Here is a 21,400-nt window from a genome sequence, read left to right as displayed (position 1 = left end):
TAAACTTAACCAAAGATGTAAAGATCTATATGCAGAAAACTATAGAAAGCTTGTGAGGGAAATTGAAAAAGACACAAAGAAATGGAAAAACATTTGTGCTCATGGATTGGAAGAATAAATATTGTTAAAATGTCAATACTACCCAAAGCTATCTACACATTCAATGCAATCCCAATCAAAATTGCACCAGCATTCTTCTCAAAGCTAGAACAAGCAATCCTAAAATTTGTATGGAACCACAAAAGACTCTGAATAGCCAAAGTAATATTGAAGAAGAAAACCAAAGTGGGAGGCATCATAATCCCAGACTTTAGCCTCTACTACAAAGCTGTAATCATCAAGACAGCGTGGTATTGGCACAAAAACAGACACATAGACCAATGGAATAGAAGAGAGACTCCACATCTCCAAAGGCAAGGGAATTAAAAGCAAAAATGAACCAGTGGGACCTCATGAAGATAAAAACCTTCTGCACTGCAAAGGAAACAATCAACAAAACAAAAAGGCAACCAACAGAATGGGAAAAGATATTTGCAAATGACATATTGGACAAAGGGCTAGCATCCAAAATCTATAAAGAACTCACCAAATTCCACACCCAAAAACCAAATAATCCAGTGAAGAAATGGGCAGAAAACATGAATAGACACTTCTCTAAAGAAGACATCCAGATGGCCAACAGGCACATGAAAAGATGCTCAATGTGGCTCCTCATCAGGGAAATACAAATCAAAACCACACTGAGATACCACCTCACGCCAGTCAGAGTGGCTAAAATGAACAAATCAGGAGACTACAGATGCTGGAGAAGATGTGGAGAAACGGGAACCCTCTTGCACTGTTGGTAGAAATGCAGCCACTCTGCAAAACAGTCTGGAGGTTCCTCAAAAAATTAATAATAGAGCTACCCTATGACCCAGCAATAGCACTGCTAGGAATTTACCCAAGGGATGCAGGAGTGCTGATGCATAGGGGCACTTGTACCCCAAAGGTTTATAGCAGCACTTTCATCAATAGCCAAATTATGGAAAGAGCCTAAATGTCCATCAACTGATGAATGGATAAAGAAATTGTGGTTTATATACACAATGGAATACTACTTGGCAATGAGAAAGAATGAAATATGACCTTTTGTAGTAAGGTGGATGGAAGTGGAGGGTGTTATGCTAAGTGAAATAAGAGAAAGACAGATGCCATATGTTTTCACTCTTATGTGGATCCTGAGAAACTTCACAGAAGACCATGGGGGAGGGGAAGAAAAAAAAAAAGAGAGAGGGAGGGAGCCAAACCATAAGAGACTCTTAAAAACTGAGATTAAACTGAGGGTTGATGGGGGGTGGGAAAGAGTGGAAAGTGGGTGATGGGCATTGAGGAGGGCACCTGTTGGGATGAGCACTGGGTGTTGTATGGAAACCAATTTGCCAATAAATTTCATATTAAAAAAAAAGTCATCTCCCATTAAAAGAAAAACAGAAAGGAAGGAATAATGGAAATAATGAGTTAATCTAGAAATAGCAAAGGACTGACCCTACCAGTGAGCTGTAGGAGATGGAGGGCTTATCTCTCCTTTCCTCTAGCAAAGAAATCAATATATATTGGGTTGAGCCAACAAAGCTGCAAGCTATTTTTTCCAAATGATTTTTCCCTGCCTTTAAATCAATTCTCTGAATGGATTAAGAGGAGAAAAGAGAGAGAGATATGCCTCGCACTGGGGAGGAAAACTTTTCCTTTCTTCCCTTCTAGCTTCTTTGACTAGCCTAATAATTAAATTGACATAAGACAGATTAACAGGTGGAAAAACAAAAACAAAAACAAGCTTTGATTTGTACATACAACAGCTCATATAAGACTCAAAAAAGTGACAAAAACAGGCAGCTGTCATGCCTTTTAGACAAATTTGTGAATAGTTGATAAGACAAAGAGGTAGCAAATTATTGAAGTAATAATGTTTGATTATATGGCCTATGTGGCCCTGAATTCCCTCTCTCTGGAAATGAATGTGCCTTCTGCCCTCCAGGTGCAAGGAGGATACCTTTCACATGGGGAATTTATTTCTTGCTTTCAGGGGAACAAAGTTTAGAGTGTCCTTCCAGCACTGGCTATTACTTGAGTGACTTTAATTCAAAACAATTAAAGTGGCGTATTTTGTGTCAGCCTGCCCTGGACACCATCACTTTAATACAGATTTGGCTTTCCATCTCAGAAACAAGAGCTATCTTTTGAACATCTCTTTCTTCCGGTGGGTTTACGGTGCAAGCGTATAGATTATTTAGGGTGCTTTCAGCAGCAGGTAACAGAAACTCCACACCAGGCTGATGTAAGTGCTAGAAATTTTGTTTTCTAACAGAAAAAGAAATCCCAGGATAGGATGGGATTTCTGATTTAGAAAGCTCGGGGTTTTGTTATTCCTCCAGTCCACCAAGACTGGAGACAGTTTCATTTTGAGGATGGTAAAGGCAGCAGTTCAAGGTGATCAATGTATGTATGACATAATCCAGAGGCAAAGGAAATGTCTTCCTGTGTCCTTCCTGATGATGTGAAGAAAATTTTCTTAGGTGTTCCTCAATGTAATTTTATTTCTTAATAGCCAGAATTGAATCACATGCCTTCTCTAAACCCTTAGACTCATGGTTCACAGATTAAACAACAATACTATGATGTATTTTTGGTTGTCACAGTGATTGGGCAACGTTAATGTTTAGCAGGAAATATTTAGGCTGCTAAATGTCTAGCAAATACATAAATGGCCCCGAACAACAACAACAACAACAACAACAACAACACAAATGATACCACCCAAAATGTCAAGAGATTCTTTGTGAGAAACATTATCCTTAACCTAATCAAGTAATCTTTGGACCAGGGAATGCTTTCAGTTTTCTCTTAGGCATTTGCCTGCAGAGAGCCAAGGATGGATACCTGAACAAAATAAAAAAGGATTTTCCTGTTAAGAAGAGAGAAGTTGTCAATGTATTATACACTAATAATGAAGCGACAGAAAGACAAATAAACAAACTGATCCCATTCACAATTGCACCAAGAATCATAAAATACCTAGGAATAAACCTAACCAAAGATGTGAAGATATCCAATAATGCTTGCTGTATTATATTATCAACATCTGATTCCAAGATAAATGTCATTTATTCACTTACTAGTGCATTGAAATGTTTCACATTTTTTAAAAGCCTGCTTTGGACTTTTAGAGACTTAGGAGACCAATTATGAAGCTGGTGCAATAACCTGGGTTGGAAATTAAGTGACTATTAACTGAGGCAGTAGCACAGGAGATGGAGAGAAGTGAATGGATTCTAGACCTATATTGGACAGAAATCAATAGATCTTGGAGTGTCACTAGATTGAAAGTGTTTAGGATGGCTTTTTTGTTTATGGAATTCTGATGCCACCCGCTAAATCTCAGTCACTCTCTCATACCCATTGAAAACTGGCATCCAGCTTACCATTCTATTCTTCACCAATATGCATGCCATCCTCCCTGATGACGTCAATAACCCCACAGATAGTATATTCAATGCTTTGGCTCTCTATTTGTCACTTTCTCACCTCCAATTTTCTTGTTTCTCTTGCCTCTTCTTCCATTCATTCACATACTTATAACCTACGCCTCATTACTGATAGCTGGACCACTTTCAAAATCAAAGTTCCAAACTTTTCTATATTTATAGTTTACTCCCCTTCTGAAATCTTGGTTCTAATAATTATTCACTTCTGCCAAAGTCCAATCTAGTTACTTCATCCCTTTTCACTGTCCAGTACCGCTCATTCATATCATTTTTTTCTTTACCTAAGTAAGATTCAGTGGTCTATTATTAAAATTAAACCTTAGCATACAATTTTAGCTCATTTGTATCTGTCCACAGTCACAGCTAAATTCAAATCTCTACATGCTTTTTGACTTAAACTAACTGGAAAATAGTGCCACCTTGCTTCTGTATTTACTGTCATTCTAATTACTATGAGGTCTTAATCCCATTAATAATGTTAGACCTCAACGGCTTCTGAATTGGGTGAGTGGCACCATCCTCTGAAACAATGCACACGGAAGAAAGAGGAAATGGGTGGGTGGAGAATTAAAATCTCAGCATGTTGAGGTTCATGTGTCTTTGGGACACCCACATGAAACTATCCCTCAGAGGCTTGTATGTTAAAGTTAGGTCCAAAAGAGAGAGATAGAAGCTGGGGGAGGTGGGGGAGAGGAGCTTTGGGAGTCACTGTGTAGAGCTTATGTGAAAGCCATATGAGTGCATGAGATCATCCAGAAAGCCTAGAGGAAGCTTTCCTGGATTATACTGAATAGCAGGTGATATGTGCTAAAGCAAAAAAAAATGGAGAACAGAAAAAGGTAATGAGCAGTGTGGTAGGGAAGGGTAGAGATAGACAGACGGCACTAGGAAATAAGACGGTCAAGATAGTTAGCACTGGGAAAATGAGATTTAAGCAAAGACTTGAAGAAAGAGTGTGAGGGAGTGATCTAAGTGGATATGTGGTGGAAGAATATCGCAAGCAGTGGGAGAAGGTACACAGTCATCAAGGTCGGGGTATCCCCTAGAGTGTTTGCTGAACGGAAGGAAGCTGGTGTGGCAGGAAAGGAGAGAGCAATGAGGTCAAATTGCCAAGTAGAGGGAAGGCAGGTCATGAAGAGCTCTGTGGCACTGAAAGAGCTTCAGCTTTTGCTAGGGAGAACTATTCCAGAATTTGTTGTAGAGGTACCAGAAGACCTAATTTACATCTTTGAAATGAATCTTTTTGGCTACTGTGTTGAGAATAAGGGTTAGGGCAGCAAGAGTGGAAAACAAAGCAGTTGGCAAGTGAGGGCAGAAACCCTGGAGGGAGATGATGATGATGGCCAGGGTAGCATCCACGTGGATGGTGAGAATTATTGAGATTCCGAGTATATTTTGGAGACAGAGCCAACAGGTCTTTTAAAAAATTGGACGTACAGTACAAGAGAAAGAGAGGAGTAAGGATAACACTCAGGTGTTTGGCCTTGCACGTTATAGCCTGAGCAAATAGAAAGATGATGTTGTTATCGACTGAAATGGGGAAGGCTAGAGGAGTTTTAGTGCAAAGATCAGAAGTTCAATTTTGGCCATTTCGATTTTGACATAGGTCTTAGACATCCAAAGAATGATACTGAATAGACAGTTGGATATTTAATTGTAGGCGGAATCTAACATAGCGGTTGTTGGTATATAGATGAAGTTTAAAGCCACTTTAACTGTCTTGCCTCATAGTTGCAGAAAATAACCAGCCAATGAAATGCCAGACCTTGGGCGCACTATATAGTTTGTGATCTCTTCCTGAGTAGGAAAGAAAGGATACAGATTTGGGAAGGTTGCCAAGAGTAGCAAAATTGATTTCAGTCTCACATAATGCCGAATTCCTACTTTAGAGGAGACAAAGCAGATGGCGCAACTTGAGCCCCAAATCTAGAACAGTGTCAATACAAATAATATGCGTTCAAGCCCCTTCAGAGACAGTATGAAATAATAGGAATGATGAAAATAATAATAACAATAATAGAAAGAATCATTGTCACAGAAGTTGTACCAAGCTGTTATTGAGAATGTGCTCCTTGCCAAATGTTATAATAAGCACTTAACTTTCATTAAATCACTGAATCCTTACAACACACTTTAAAGAGTATCATTGCTGTCCTCAATTTACCAATGGAGGAACTGAGGCCTCAGAGAAGGGAAAAAATTTTCCTGCTGTAACAAACAATGGACTAGATAGGAGATTAATTTTCAAACTCAACTCTATCATGAACTGGATGTCCTTCAGTAAATTATGCTTGTCTTTGGGTCTCCGTTTCCCTAAATGGGGGAGGTTGACCAGATAACCTTTAAAGACCTATTTTTATGGCACCTATATATGCTTTAGTGTCTTAAGCCTTAATCTTAGATGCCCTGATGCCATCTATAACCCACTTTCATAGTACACTAATATCAACATTAATAACAACTGAATAAAGGCTTAGTATGAATTAATTTCTGTGTAAATGCTCAAATTTTACTTCATTTAATCTTTACACCCAATCAATAGAAAGAAGATAGTGAAAATGGTGTTATGCTAATTCTGGGCCTAGCCCTTAACTGGCCCAGAAGTTCTCACTTTGTCTTCAGAATGCTTACTCTTGAGCTCTTCTGTCTTATTATCCAGATGCCACGCCATGTGGAGGTGAACCAAGGACTCCCCAGTCAACAAAACAGCCCTGTATTCCCAGTCTAGCTTCCAGATGACTCTAGCCTTCCTAGTGCTGAAGCCGATATCACATGAAGCAAAAGAACCACCTAGATACTCTGCACTATCACATAACAAATTATTGCTTTAAGCTACATAGTTTTGTGGTTGTTTGTTTAACAGCAATCAATAACTGACATGGTTACTATGGACACACCCATTTTACAGGTATAGAAACTGAAGCTTAAGAGAGTTTCAATAATTGCAGATCACACATCAAGGAACCGATACAATAAACATCTGAAGAGAGTTCTGTTCAATTCCAGAGTCCACACTTGAAAACACTGTGCCAAACTGCTTCCCATTTTAATACCAAGTTATCAGCCATATCTTTCTGTAACACTTGAATGTGGACACTATTTTCTCTTATGATGACAGCTGCTGAGTCTACATGGACATTACAAAAATCTGCTCTCTTTGATTAATTCTACAATTCCTAGAAGTATTTGACAAATAAATAATGGGCACAAAATATACTCTGGGATACTTCCTATGGATTGCAGATGAAAAGCCAGAAACCTGGAAGAACGTCTCTCACTGGAGTTCTTTAATTTCCTAAAGCCTAAGGCAGTTACATGCAGCCTTTAAATTCCCTGGTCCGTTCTTCCCAGCAGTGCCGTAGACACCTGTGCATTAAATTACTGCAATATTGCTTTCTGTGTGCACTTAGCATTTCCAAGTTTTTATCAGCTAGAAAAAGGCATCAATACATCAAGACTAAGTTCCAAGCAGATGGTGCCAAATTTATTTACCTGATACTTCTTTTTTTTAATGAAGCTAAAGTAAATTTTGGTGAGCAAATGCAGCCATCAGGGAAAAATGGATGGTGGGGGGTGGGGGTGGGGGTGGGGAGAAAGGCACATGAGCTGACTTAGCAAAAATGAAAATCCTAAGTATTTTACATTGAAACAAGCCTAGGCAATAATTTAAAGGGGCCAACGTATCCTTTCCCTTTATGTTACTCCCCCACATCCACCCCACACAAAGTCAAAATATGGTTTAAATGAAAATATATTGGTGTTTTCCGTGGATGATTGTTGAAGATTGGGGTGAATGGAAAATGTGCTGGAGTGTGGAGTAAGGATAGGGAAATATATATGCTCAAGTGTAAACAATTCACAATTTTTACATGAAATCAAAGTCATGGTAGGAACATAGTATGCCTATTTCAAGCATGTTATAACTGGTATTTCCTTGCCTTCCAATTCACAGACAAAAATTCTGATTGAGGTTTCTGTATTCACTTAAATAACAATAATAGCCATAAAACACACATTCCTGTATTATTTTATGATTTATAAGGCACTGTCATATATGACACTTGATTTGATCCTCATTAACAACACCAGACTAGGTATTAGCGTAAGCAAGATCATACAGTTAAGCAACAGACCAGGAGTTAACTCAACTCTAAAATATCATAACTGCAACTGAAATCTTCAGTCCCAAGTGTCTTTAGAAAAAGAACGGTGAATCATTTTTTTTAATGTCTAACTGATTTTTATGACACATATCTGTTCTAATCTGATATTCCTAGTTGTGTAAAGCACACAATAAGCTCTCTATATTAAAAATGATTTTGGGGTGCCTGGTGGCTCAGTTGGTTGGGCATCCAGACTTCAGTTCAGGTCTTGATCTCATGGTCTGTGAGTTCAAGCCCTGCGTCAGGCTCTGTGCTGACAGCTCAGACAGATCCTGGAGCCTGCTTCAGATTCTGTGTCTCCCTCTCTCTCTGACCCTCTCGGCAGCTCTCATTCTCTCTCCCTGTCTCTCTCTCTCTCAAAAATAAATTAAAATGTTAAAAATTTTAAAAATTAAAAAATAAAAAAAATAAGAATGACTTAAAATGTGATCCGCATAGCCAGTGACAAATTATGCAAAGAGGTATGTTTCCTAGTGTCTGTCCCCTAAGAAAACTACCCAGCACTCTTTTCAGTGGAATCCAACGTGGCCAACAAAGGTAGACGTGGTCTTGAAGACAATGCAAATAATGGCAACTGCCATTCTTTGACATTTCCCTCTGCTTCCATTTCTCCATTCCTTTATTAGAGCTTCACTTTTTTTATTCAATGAATTTGTTTTCATGGAGCTAAAATTTAGATGCAGTAGGATTCACAGATACTCAATGTACAACTCTGTAATTCCAGGAAGTTCTCATGTGCCCTTTCCTAGGCAGTGCTCCCCCTAAAGGCAACCACTTTTCTATGATTTTTTTACCAAATGCTTGTTTTGCCTATTCTAGAACTTTATACCAATGTACTTTTTTTGTACCTAGACCAGCACAATGGTTTGAGAGTCCTCCATACTAATGTAGGCATAACTAGTTTGTTCTTTTATACTAGCACATAGCGTTCGATGCATGAATCCACCACTGTTTCTTTATCTATCCCCCTGTTGGTGAACACTTGAGTCGTTTATGTTTTTGTACAGCTTCATTTTAGGCACTACATTTGAAGCTCTTAAAACGAATCCATAAATTAAGAAATCTGTCAGCAAATGCACATTCTGCTGTGTGTGTGTGTGTGTGTGTGTGTGTGTGTGTGTGTGTGTATGAATGTATGAGCTAAAGTAAAATCTACCTTATGAATCAGTGTAAGTACATTAAACACTTTGCACTTGAAACATAAATAAATTGGTCTGGTTCCCAGACTTCATGGCTGTGAGGTAGACAGTATGAGGAAGACGGTATGCTAAAAGACCCCGACAACACTAAGAGCTCTGCTGTCTGGGCTAAATGGTAGGTGGTAACCTCACGAGAAAGAGATGTACACTCAACTCCGTCATCACAGGATGCTAACTCTGTGCACAGTGCTTTGGCTGTTAAAATGTTCCCATCACATTCACCAGTGAGATTCTGGCATCATGTGTGTAAACAGATCAGCAGTTCTGATCGTGTAAAATCTCGCTTTCAACTGCCTCTCTCTCTTTCTCTAAAGCACTTAGGTTCATCACGATTTGCTAATTAAAGCACAGGACTTAAGCCTTTCAGCCTCGTGTGTGCAGCTAATTCGACCTTGAGGGATGCAGCAAATGAGTCAATTAACATTCAGTAGCATGCATTTATCTAGCACCTGCTGTGTGCCAAACACTGCACAGCATTGGCTGAGATTCCTAACAGGTTGCAAAGAGGAAGTGGGATGCTGTGAGTTAAAGAACACCGGGGCTGGTGTCAGAAAGCCTGAGTCTGTCCTGCTTTCCTACTTTCTTTCTGAGATCTAAGACAATTTGCTTCAACTTGGAACCTCAGTTACTTATTAATGTGCAGAAGGTTCTAATTTGGGGGGGGGCGGGAATCACAAATTAAGCTGTAAAGACAAATGTATGCACCTTAATTTTTCTACCACCCAATTACCTTGGGCCCCTATTACTCAAGATGGTAGGAATTTAACCCCAGGGATTCGGGTAATCCCACTCATATAAGAGATTCTCTGTCAATAGAAGATCCTTCCTGTTTCTTCCCAGAGTTGTCTCCAAGTCCCCAGGGTTTATAGAATACTCAGAGGGGAAACAATGTTATCCACTTGACATCCACTAATTCTCATATCCTCTTGACTGTTGGTTCCTTACTTCTCCAGAAAAGCCCCTTCTATTTTATGGCCTCTCCAGGTTTTCTGGCTTCAGTACGACCTCAGTACTGTTCTGGATATCAAGGGGAGAAATTCTAGACCTCCCAGCACCATAACATGAGACCTAGTAAGAAAGCTTCAGGCCCGTGATTATAAACACCCCACTTGATATTCATTTTCTCCTCAACTGTACCTGGCTTGGATAAAGAGCTTCTGAGACCTTGTGACTTTCTCAGACTCCATCCAAAAAGCAATGCATCAGCAGCCTCCCTGCTGGTGTACAAGGAACTTTGTGAATTTGAAAAAAGAAAATGTCCCATCCTTGTGGACAAATTGCCAAGATACATCTCTTCTGGGCAAACTAGCTAGAAGAAAACTTGTCCCTTGGTAGCTTATGGAGCCGTGTATAAGCTGGATCGCAGACCCACACGCAGCCCCTTGGCCAAGGGCCTGAGGACAGGGCACTCTGAACAGGCATGTGGACAGTGCTATCCCTAGACCAGGCTCTCACACAGCTTCTCTGTCTGGTTTCTCCCATTCTGTCCTCTTCTCTCCCAGGATTCAACCCAGTGCCTTTAGCCTCTTCCACTTCTTCCTCTACTCTTACTGTCCTCCCTCTCCATCTTGAAGGTGGTGACAACTTTCTCTAGTCACAGAGTTGTCCTCCTCTGTCTTTCATTGGATAGAAAAATACAATGACTTTTTTGGAAAAATACAATGACTTTTTCTACAAGTAATTGTCACAGCCAAGCATATCAAAAGTTTATTTCTCTCTGTATTTCTCGGTGACATCTCTACCTAAGGGGTGCTTCGAGGTCTAGTTGCCCCAGGGGAGGGGGGATCACAGGCTGAGGGGCATGCTTAGGGATCGTGGCAGCCATGGATCATACTGTTCAGCTCTCCTTCAAGAAAGACCTTACCATTCAGTATGAGCAATGAGGTCAGCTGAGAGCTTCCAGCTGTGGCAACTACGGGATCTCCAGCCAAGGCCTTGTTCTTCCTGCAGACCTTCCAAACAATGACTGATCACAGTGGCTGCTTAGGGCTTGGCTCTTTCCTCAAAACAGAACTCCTCTTAAGGGTGACCTCTGCTATGCAGCTCCCCACTGGGCTGACACTTGGCTGAATCTCCGTCAAATCTGAGGTCTGCACCATCCGGTTCCCCCTTCCATTATTTTGCACAAATATCTTGCGCAACCCTCTCCCCCTACATAAACCTCTTGTGCTCCTCAGCGCCAGCTTCTCGGAGAATCCAAAGGTCTGAAAATACTTCTGCTAATCAGTTAAATCATATTCTACCAAACAGCAAAATATCAAAATAACCGGTCAATGTAATCCCCATCGTCCCTAATCTATTCTCTCTTCCCCCTCCATCATCTCTTCCTAAAAATTGTGACTGAACGAGAAATCATGTGCCCAGGTAAATCACTCCAATTTGCAAATGTCCAAAAGCAGGGATTTAATCATTCCTGCCCTTCTTCCTGCCTTCCCATCAGTTAGCCTGATTAATGACAATAAAACAACAAAGGCAAAACCACCCAAGAATTACCTTGCAAAGCTGAAGCTAACCCCACAGCAACAGTTCTACATAAATAGAATCCTGTTTTATTTGGGTTATCTTTCAAAATGAGTGGAAGTGGATAAATCAAAGTGAATTGGAAGGCATCAGAACTGCTAGTTTGGTAAATAATTATTTGGCAAAGACATGAAAAACATGATGTTCCTCATATGGAAAGCAGAACCCATTGAGGGTAGTAACATAATCTTTTAGTTGTATATTCAGTGTATATTCTGTTATAAACTCCGTAACTAAAGAGGTCAGGTTTAATTTGTCTACCACTCTATACCTAGCTTGGATAAATATATATTTATTTTGGAACCAAAAGCCAAAACTTGACTCTTTCTGTTTGTATTTCTCCATGTCATCTCTACCTAAGGGGTGCTTCAAGATCTAGTTGTTCCCAGGGAGGTGGGATCACAGGCAAGAAAACAAACAAAAAACAAACAAAAATATATGTATGTGTATGTGTGTGTATATGTGTGTGTTTGTGTGTGTGTATATGTGTGTGTATATACATATATATATACACACACATATACATATGTGTGTGTATATACATATGTATATACACACACATATACACACACACTAATAAATGCATTTTAGACACAAAACAAACCAATTAAATGATGGAGTTACTCAACCTGGTCACCTGAATTATTCTTTAGATTTGGTCTTTAATGATATTTAATTGTTTTCCAAAATTAAATCCATTTTAGAAAAATACCCTTTTCTGGGAGACAGCCTGTCTCATTAATTGTCGTGTGTAACCCAGAAGAACAAAGGAGGGATTCATTGGGTCCCACTCCAAAAAAGAGCCATGTTTGAATCCCTAACTGGCCCTTCTACAACCAGAAAGGATTTTTCTCTTCTCAGACATTTCGATGAGAGAAATAAAGAGAGGGAAAGAGACAGACAGATCGGGAAAGAGAGATTGAGGCTATGGTGAATATTACAGAAAGTCAACACAGTGATGGTGTGGCCGAGATGAATCTGAGTGGGTTTTTGTGTTGTTGTTGTTATTGTTTTTGTTTTTATTTCTTTCTAAAAACAAACATGTGCCATTGGCCAGGGCCAGCTCCAGAAAGGAAGTAGGCAAAGTCCCCCAGGGAGAAAATGACTCACAAAAGTCTTAGAGAAAAAAAATGGGCAAAGTTTAGTAAAATCAGGAAGAAACTGCACACCTCCTAAGGTAAGGAGCCAAGAATAAGTTAAAGTGAGGGAAGGCAATTGCTGTCAAAATACTGAGGTTCCTGGGATTTCTTAGCATTTATATATTATATGCTTGATACGTGTTACATAACGCATTGGTTTAATAGACAGGATAAGATAACTTTGTGTTAAAGAAGCTATAAGGACACACGTGTGGAAGAGAACAGTGCCCCTTCAGTACACTAACAAGTGCTGAGTGTACTGCAAAGTTATGACCTAGGTACTCTAGGGTGGCTGCTGGCAAAGGGAGATGACGTCTGTATTCCACATTAGTACAAGTCCATAGTTGTTTCACTATAATCATATGAGTCAATGAAGATTTTTGCTACTTGAAAGGATTGTACGAAACTCTGCTATAGGAGCATAAGACAGTTGACCAGGTGGAGGATTCAAAATGATTTCAGCATGGACATGATTACTGTAATACATGTATCACTGCCTAAAATCACACTGAAAGTCAAGGCGCATTTGGAGGTAAAAGCTATAGGCTGTCTGATCATTATCTGAAAAGATAATGCTCACACTTCGCACTAGGTATATGATGTGGCACGGAAGGAGGAGAGGAGAATGAGGAAGAATAGTCCATCACTCCATGCCTTCTAGAAGTTTATCATCTACTTCAAGGATTTTCATATGTAGAAAAGAGTAAACAGTAACCAAGAGGCAATGGAGAAGGGGGAGAAAAAGAGAGAGACAGGAGATAAGCAAATTGCATCACATGCAAACTAAAAGAGTTCCCTTCCAAGAGTCTGGATTAGAATGCTTCAACTGTGTACTTTCACCTTGAAACATTTTACCTCTGTCCTTACCTCTCTTGTACTGGAATCTGTCAAATTCCAGAGTGGCAAGGACAGAAAAGAAAATGGAAAAACCCAGGCATAAATGATGAGTCTTTACCAGAATTTGGAGGCTTTTCCTAAAGTCTCTTTCATTTTTTTCATATTCAGTAGAAGTAGAAAGGCAGTCTCTACTGTTTACCAATGAGCTATTTCAACCACCTCTGTTTTTGTCATAATCATGTATGCTTCTTAACTTTTTAACACATAGTATATAATTTCATAAGGATGGCCCAACAAATTAAAAGGAAGCAAAGCAGTCCAACTGGTGACTGATTGTTCTAGGGCCTCCAGAAGTTCCTTCTGTGTCCACAGGATCGTACATCTATTCTAAACTCACAACAGAACTCATTTTTGTTATAAAATCTTGAAACAGCCAATGACGCCTTCCTGATGAGTAGAATCATTTTGCTTCTTTTATTTTGTGATCTCCTGTTCCCTGCAGACCCAATGATCCCCTTTAGCCTCTTCCTGAGTGTCTTGATGAGTAAATTAAGGAGGAAATTGAGTGGTTGTCTTATTTGATTTCCTCAGGAATTAGTGTAATGACTGATAGGCTATCTAAATGTGCAAATAGCTTTGAAAAAGAGAGATTTGTTTTCTAAGGGCTCTGTTCTCTGGCTCATTCCTTGTGATAGCTTGGCCATTGCTCTGACCAAACATGCTTCATAAAGTGACTGATCAATTATTGACCCAGTGGAAAAGTGTCTAAAATGAAATCACCTTTGACTCGCCCCAAATGCCCTTCACTCCAATGTCAATTATACTCGGATTACATTAAGGCAGCAAATATTTTCATTTTCCCTCTGGATAAAAAGAAGGCATTTGAAAGGCTATTTTTTCTTTGTTTTACTTAACTGCTTTTTATTCCAGTTTGTTTTACTTAACTGCTTTTTATTCCAATGCCATGCCTTCCATAGCAGACAATATAGAAAAAAATAATGTTATTTAACATGTTATCAACCAGAGTCACCTTGGGTAATACACTAAAAACACATGAGAAATTCTGGTAGGAAGAAGGAAAGTGAGGAAGTATAGTGGCAAATCACTTACTGGGAAATCAAGCGACATCTCAGGGGCTCAAAGTCACTCTGATCTCCACTTCCTCTTTTCAAAGAAATCTACGTTCCTTTCTGCAAAAATATGTTAATTAACATTTACTCCAGGGATCTATAAGTCACTGAGGGACAAGTACTAAACAACAGTGAGAAACAAGCATGACTTAATTTCAAATCCATATTTATCACTAATTTTTGAAGACTAAGGCTATTGAGATTTCCAGAAAACACTGAAGCCCACTTGACTAGACACAAGGGGCCAATGCCCAGACAGCCATGGCCAGTTCCCAACATAGCTATGACAAAAGAAAGAATAAAATCAGAATTGCCACAATTTATTTTTTAAATGTTGGCCTGAACCAAATTTTCTAAGGACACCTAAAATAAAAACCCAGAATCTTCTTAGACAGTGTCATTCTGGATCCTTTCTAAACAATTTTTGGACTAATTTTTGTTTCACAAAATTATAGAAACTATTCCCTGTTCAAAGCTCCATTAAAACAAGACATTATTCATAAATCATTCAATATTATCCTTACTGTAAATTCACTAGACAGATTACTAAGGACCAAATAGCCACAATTTCAAATTCGGGGGACAATAGTGAAAATTGAAACTACTACATATCAGTACTTATGGAACATAGTTGTATTCATGTTCAGATGAAACCCCAAAACCTAAAGTACTCATATTAATTAATAAGAAATAAATTAATTAATTATTAGTCATTTAAAGTAACTATGGAAAAAAGTAGATAAAACTAAAGCAGAAAAATTGATTTAACAGAGCTAAAAGTTAGAAAATACAAATTAGAAAAAAGCAGAGATAATAAATGAGTCAAAAGGCTGGTATTTGGGAAATAAATTACTAAATAACTATTAAGCCATAAAAGAAGATCCAAATATAAATATTAAAAATAAAAGAATGGAAAATAACTGCGGATAAAATGGAAAGTAAAATAATTATAAGGGATAAGGATATTTGACTATTTCTATTAATTTGAAAGTCTATGAAAATTAATTTTTCAACAAAAACGTAAATAATTAAAATTGGCCCCATGTAACATGGGAAAACAGCAAGAAAAGTATATTTCAACTTGGACTTCACTTGAAAATCATCGAGGGTGTTTTTTAAAAGCTGATAACCCCACTTTAGACTATATCAGAACTTCTCCAAGTACCTTTGACAAAGTAGCGTGTGAAAACAAAATGATACCGTCAAGGATTAGAGACATCAAACTACAACACAAGGTACATCTTTATGAAGTTACTACAGAACTTCACAAGCAACCTGGCCTTAAAGGTGAGGCCAGAGAGAGGGAAACTCCAAGAGGTAAACTGTTGTTTTAACCTTCAGACACATGCTGATCGATGACACAGAATCAAAAGAGCAGAAATATAAACAAATAAATGCTGCAAAAAGGCAGAAAAGCCAGCAAGGCTTTGGCAATCTCACAGGACTGGGGGGAAAAAAATTAGAATTCAGAGCTGAAAAGGCAGTCAACATTAGAAAGGCCAAGATCCCAGAGAAAGGTAATGCAGAGAAGTAAAACTTATTGGTTTCCCCCAAAGACATTTACTGAATTCTCAAGCTGTTCAAGCTAGGAGATTAAAATTCCATGTAGAAAACCCAAGACAGGCAGAGAGCTATTTCTGGCAATCTTATGACGCTGACCAGATTAAAATTAGAATTTGGGACTTGCCTCTGAAAGAGTCAATATAGGCTGTCAGTTGAAAACCTTAGAAGGCTACACCCTAAAATTAAGAGGGTATCAGAAAAAATGAACTTTCCTAAGACCTTAGTCAGTTCAGTCCTTGGTTGGATTAAATTGATTTGCCTCAACATCACCCAGAGTATCCACATTTTTTCATACATAAAATACAGATTTGAATAAAAAATTATGAGGCATATCAAGAAATAAGACCAAGAGACGGGCACCTTGTGGCTCAGTCAGTTAAGCATCCAACTTTGGCTCAGGTCATGATCTCACAGTTCCTAAGTTCGAGCCCCAAGTCAGGCTCTGTGCTAACAGCTCAGAGCCTGGAGCCTGCTTCAAATTCTGTGTCTCCCCCTCTTTCTGCCCCTCCCCCACTCACACTCTGTCTCTCTTTCTTTCTCAAACACAAATAAACATTAAATTTTTTTTTAAAAAGAAGTAAGACCAAGAGAAAAAAATACAGACAATAGAATATACCCACAGTTGATCCAGTTATTAGTAATTAGGCATGCAGTTTAAAATATCTCTAATTACCTAAATGTCCATCAACTGATGAATGGATAAAGAAGATGTGGTTTATATATACAATGGGAATACTACTTGGCAGTGAGAAAGGATGAAATCATGCCATTTGCAGCAACTGGATGGAACTGGAAGGTATTATGCTGAGTGAAACAAGTCAGTCAGAGAAAGACATCATGTTTTCACTCATATGTGAGCCTTGAGAAACTTAATAGAAGATCATGGGGGAAGGAAAGGGGAAAAAATATTTACAAACAGAGTGGGGGGGGGGGAGGCAAACCATAAGAGACTCTTAAATACAGAGAAAAAACTGATGGGGGTGGGTGGGGGAGACAGGAAAATGAGTGATGGGCATTGAGGAGGGCACTTGTTGGGATGAGCACTGGGTGCTGCATGTAAGCGATGAACTACAGGAATCTACCCCAAAAATCAAGAGCACGCTTTACATACTGTATGTTAGCCAATTTGACAATAAATTATATTTAAAATAAATAAATAAACAAAAAACCATTAAATTTTTTTCTAAATAAAATATCTCTCATTAATACATTCTGGAGGATTTCATGAGCCAACTGAAATGTATTTTCAAAAGAATTAAACGTGGCCGCCTGGGTGGCTCAGTCGGTTAAGCGTCCGACTTCAACTCGTGACTCAGGTCACGTGACTCAGGTCACGATCTCGTGGTCTGTGAGTTCGAGCCCCACATCGGGCTCTGGGCTGATGGCTCAGAGCCTGGAGCCTGCTTCAGATTCTGTGTCTCCCTCTCTCTCTGCCCCTCCCCCGTTCATGCTCTCTCTCTGTCTCAAAAATAAATAAATGTTAAAACAAAATTTTAAAGAATTAAACAGGAATTCTAGAAATTAAAAATACAGCAACTAAAAATAAGAACTCAATAGGTTACTTTTTTGGGTTTTTTATTTGTTTGTTTTTGTTTTGTTTTGTTTTTATTTGTTTGTTTCTACAGCAGGTTTGATACAGCAGAAGAAAGGATTCGTTAACTGGAATACAAATGAGAAACATCCAGACTAAAGTACAGATGCCAAGATATGAGTTAATTTCCTCCAGGATTAAAAAAAAAAAAAAAAAAGAACAACATCTGGAACAACTATTACTATTAAAATCACTATTAACTTTTCAATATTCTGTCTTTCTTAAAATCTATCTACTTTTGGGGTGCCTGGGGGGCTCTGTCAGTTGACTGTCTGACTTCAGCTCAGGTCACGATCTCACGGTTTGTGAGTTTGAGCCTCGCATCGGGCTCTGTGCTGACAGCTCGGACCTGGAGCCTGCTTCAGATTCTGTGTCTCCTTCTGTCTCTGCCCATTCCCCACTCACACTCTGTCTCTCGCCCTCTCAAAAATAAATAAATGCAGGGCGCCTGGGTGGCTCAGTAGGTTAAGCGTCCGACTTTGGCTCAGGTCATGATCTCACGGTCCGTGAGTTCGAGCCCTGCGTCGGGCTCTGTGCTGACAGCTCAGAGCCTGGAGCCCGTTTCAGATTCTGTGCCTCCCTCTCTCTCTGTCCCTCCCCTGTTCATGCTCTGTCTCTGTCTGTCTCAAATATAAATAAACGTTAAAAAAATTTTTTTAAATAAATAAATAAATGTAAAAAAAAAAATCTACCTACTTTCAACCGAGGCCAAGCATGGACTCTAAATGAGGATAGAAAGGAAAGTTTCTCTTATACCTTTTAATCTCTAAATATTCTTTAAAAATTATATTAATTTTTATGACTCTCCCCTGGATATAGCATCCACTTTGGGTTATGATTTTTATAGTCCAAGGGCTTTCACTTGTTCCTTCATTCCATTAAAAACCCATACTTCATAAATCAGGAAGCCAATGTGGCAATTCTGTCAAATATGCATTCAGAAACTTGGACAATATCTTCAGGATTGGTTTATTAATCTGATGAGCCTCTCATGAGAGGGATTTGGGGGAAAAATTCCCAATGTCCATTGGGGACATTTGGAGAATCATATTCCAAACCTAAAATGCTATAACATGGCCCTTTTCAAGGGGACCCAGTTGACAATTAAGGAGATCTGAGTATGGCGATACAAATCATCTTATCTGTTCAGATTCCGCACCCTACTCCCCCCCCCCCCCGACCCCCGCTGCCTCCCACTATTCAGACCAAGAAAGAGTATAATGGACTCATCTCCTGTTTTGGTCTTGAGAACTCCATGATCTACTACTCACTTTGAAAATTCTCTGAGGGTCAATTCACTCTGACTATCGGTCCAGCTTTGCTACTTTCTGTAACTATTCTTGTCTGGCATTTTGCAGGCAATTTGACTCTCTCCATCCTCAAAATCCTGTTATTCTGACTGAAATCAGGAAACCTATTTCAATAACAGTGTGTCTCATCTTCATAACCATCAAACTAAATTTGACAGGCAAAATCCGAGACGTTTAGCTTTCCTGAATCCTAGATTATGTCAGGAGGATCCAGAACTTCTTTCAGGCCCTTGAGGAAGATTAGAGGCAGCCAAGTTGAAAGCCATTATCCTTGCTTTGGAATAACAATGGTGAGGAATGAGGTGGCCTAAAAAGTGAGGGTGAATACTGCACAGACTTAGAAGCCAGTGCAAGACAAACGTCGGCTTGGTTCCTAGGAGAGAGCTATCAATTTTCTTCACCAAGCTGAGAGAGACAGATGGTAAGTTCCAGTGGCTGATTTAAGTAAGGAATGCCTGCAGGATGAACAATAGGCAGATATAACAGAGACATCACCTTTGAGAACCATTAAGCCCTAAGTGAACACATCTAAGGATTCTGACCATTCTCTTCACAGAGTCATAACCTTTGTTTCCCCCATGGCAACAGGCCCAGATGTCACTTTAGCAAGAGGCCAGAACAGAGATCTGGAAATTAAGAGCATTATTGAAAAGGACTACTATTTCTAGCAGAATATACCTAATGTGTAAATTTAAAGGATTAAAAGTTATTTTCCTATGACAAGCAAAGAAGTCTAGGCTTTTGAGGATGATCAAATTAGCTGAATAAATAATTTTTAAAAAACTACGTTGTGTACAAGTGGACTTACTGTGAATTAACTTTGCGAATATGCTACACTTTCACAATAAATTTGAAAATACAAAAGAAAAGATCCCATTTAAAGCACCACTGAAGATCTAAAATACCCATCCACCTGTTCATCCATCCAACCAACTACCCAACCATCCTAGGAATAAATGTAACAAGGTCTGAGAAGAAAAGATATAAAATTGTACTGGAGTGACAATATTAGACAGGATTTTTTAAAAAAGACAACCAAAGTTTCTGCATGCAAACTATGTAACTATATTCCCTGGACATTTAAAAATCCAAAGAAAAATTTAAAAAGCAATACCATGGAAATTTCCTAATCTAACAAACTCATTTGTTATCATTCCAAATCTAGCAAATGTGCCCTATTTCTCTTTGTTCTCTTTCATATGCCACTAACCATGCCAGAAATTTCCTGGAGTAAATCTAATTAGCTTGTTCAAGATGAGTACCTAAAAAGAAACTTTTTTAACTGTCCAACATTTGCAGTTCCTAATTTTGCCCTGCTGCTTAAAAACCTAGAGGTAACATAATTTAGGCACTATATTTAGAACAACTTGATGAGATTTTGGGTCTCAGGATTCCTTTTAGGAAATGAACTCAATATGTTATATATTTTAATACGCCTCACTCATTCAAACTCTATTCTAACCTACTTCAAGATCATAGGCTGACTTTGCTAAGCATGCCAAATATAATTCTCCTGGACATATGGGTAAGGAATGCTCGACACTTAATAATTCATGCTGCTGGGAAAGGAGCAGCAACTTGTGTTAATAAAATGTAAAATTCCTGACCAATTGTGGAGCATGGCTAATAATAGAATAGTATCAGCTTACTTCCATCAGCTTGGTGATGATCAGAAGTTGAGAATGAAGAAACATAGATGCCTTTTACTCTTAACTGAAACATGGGATTTAGGGGCGCCTGAGTGGCTCAGCTGGTTGAGTATCCAACCCTTGTTTTCAGCTCAGGTCATGGTCTGATTGTGAGATCAAGTCCACATTGTGATCTCTTTCTCTCCCTCTCTCTCTGCCCCTACCCTGCTCTCACACACACTCTCTCTCTGTCTCAAAAGAAATAAATTTAAAGGGGCGCCTGGGTGGCGCAGTCGGTTAAGCGTCCGACTTCAGCCAGGTCACGATCTCGCGGTCCATGAGTTCGAGCCCTGCATTGGGCTCTGGGCTGATGGCTCAGAGCCTGGAGCCTGGTTCCGATTCTGTGTCTCCTTCTCTCTCTGCCCCTCCCCCGTTCATGCTCTGTCTCTCTCTGTCCCAAAAATAAATAAAAACGTTGAAAAAAAATTAAAAAAAAAAAAGAAATAAATTTAAAAATGTAACACAGGATTTACAATAAAATTGAGCCCCCCCAAAACAGGAATGAGCATTCAAAAAGAGAAACCATTTTCTTTCCCTATTCAAAAGCACCGAAAAAAACAATCAATTCATTCAAATAATATTTTACTAACAAATCTACCAAGTACAAGTTCCTATACCAGTGTGCTGAAGATATTGAGATGAAGAAAAGTCTATGTCCAAGGAGAGAAAGATCTATAAATAGAATCTAAAAGGTAGTATATATTATGAAGTAAAATAGAAGTTAGGTAGGTGGATG

At 38.9% G+C, this 21,400-nt stretch overlaps 1 long non-coding RNA gene across 1 annotated transcript in view; it reads right to left on the bottom strand.

Annotated features, from left to right (window-relative positions):
- The window catches only part of LOC123380155, a 108,748-nt gene extending 87,943 nt beyond the window's left edge, over positions 1-20,805 (bottom strand). Inside the window, exons 1-2 of the long non-coding RNA XR_006585580.1 lie at positions 20,626-20,805; positions 14,493-14,572 (exon numbers count right to left, since the gene is read on the bottom strand). This is a non-coding gene — a long non-coding RNA (uncharacterized LOC123380155). The remainder of the gene's footprint in view (positions 1-14,492; positions 14,573-20,625) is intronic.
- Between the last annotated feature and the right edge of the window lie 595 nt (positions 20,806-21,400).

The sequence above is a fragment of the Felis catus genome, chromosome C2, assembly GCF_018350175.1.
Source record: "Felis catus isolate Fca126 chromosome C2, F.catus_Fca126_mat1.0, whole genome shotgun sequence".
NCBI lineage: Eukaryota > Metazoa > Chordata > Mammalia > Carnivora > Felidae > Felis > Felis catus.
The sequence above is the reverse complement of the archived record's forward strand: the minus strand, read 5'-3'. Positions and strand labels throughout refer to the sequence as shown.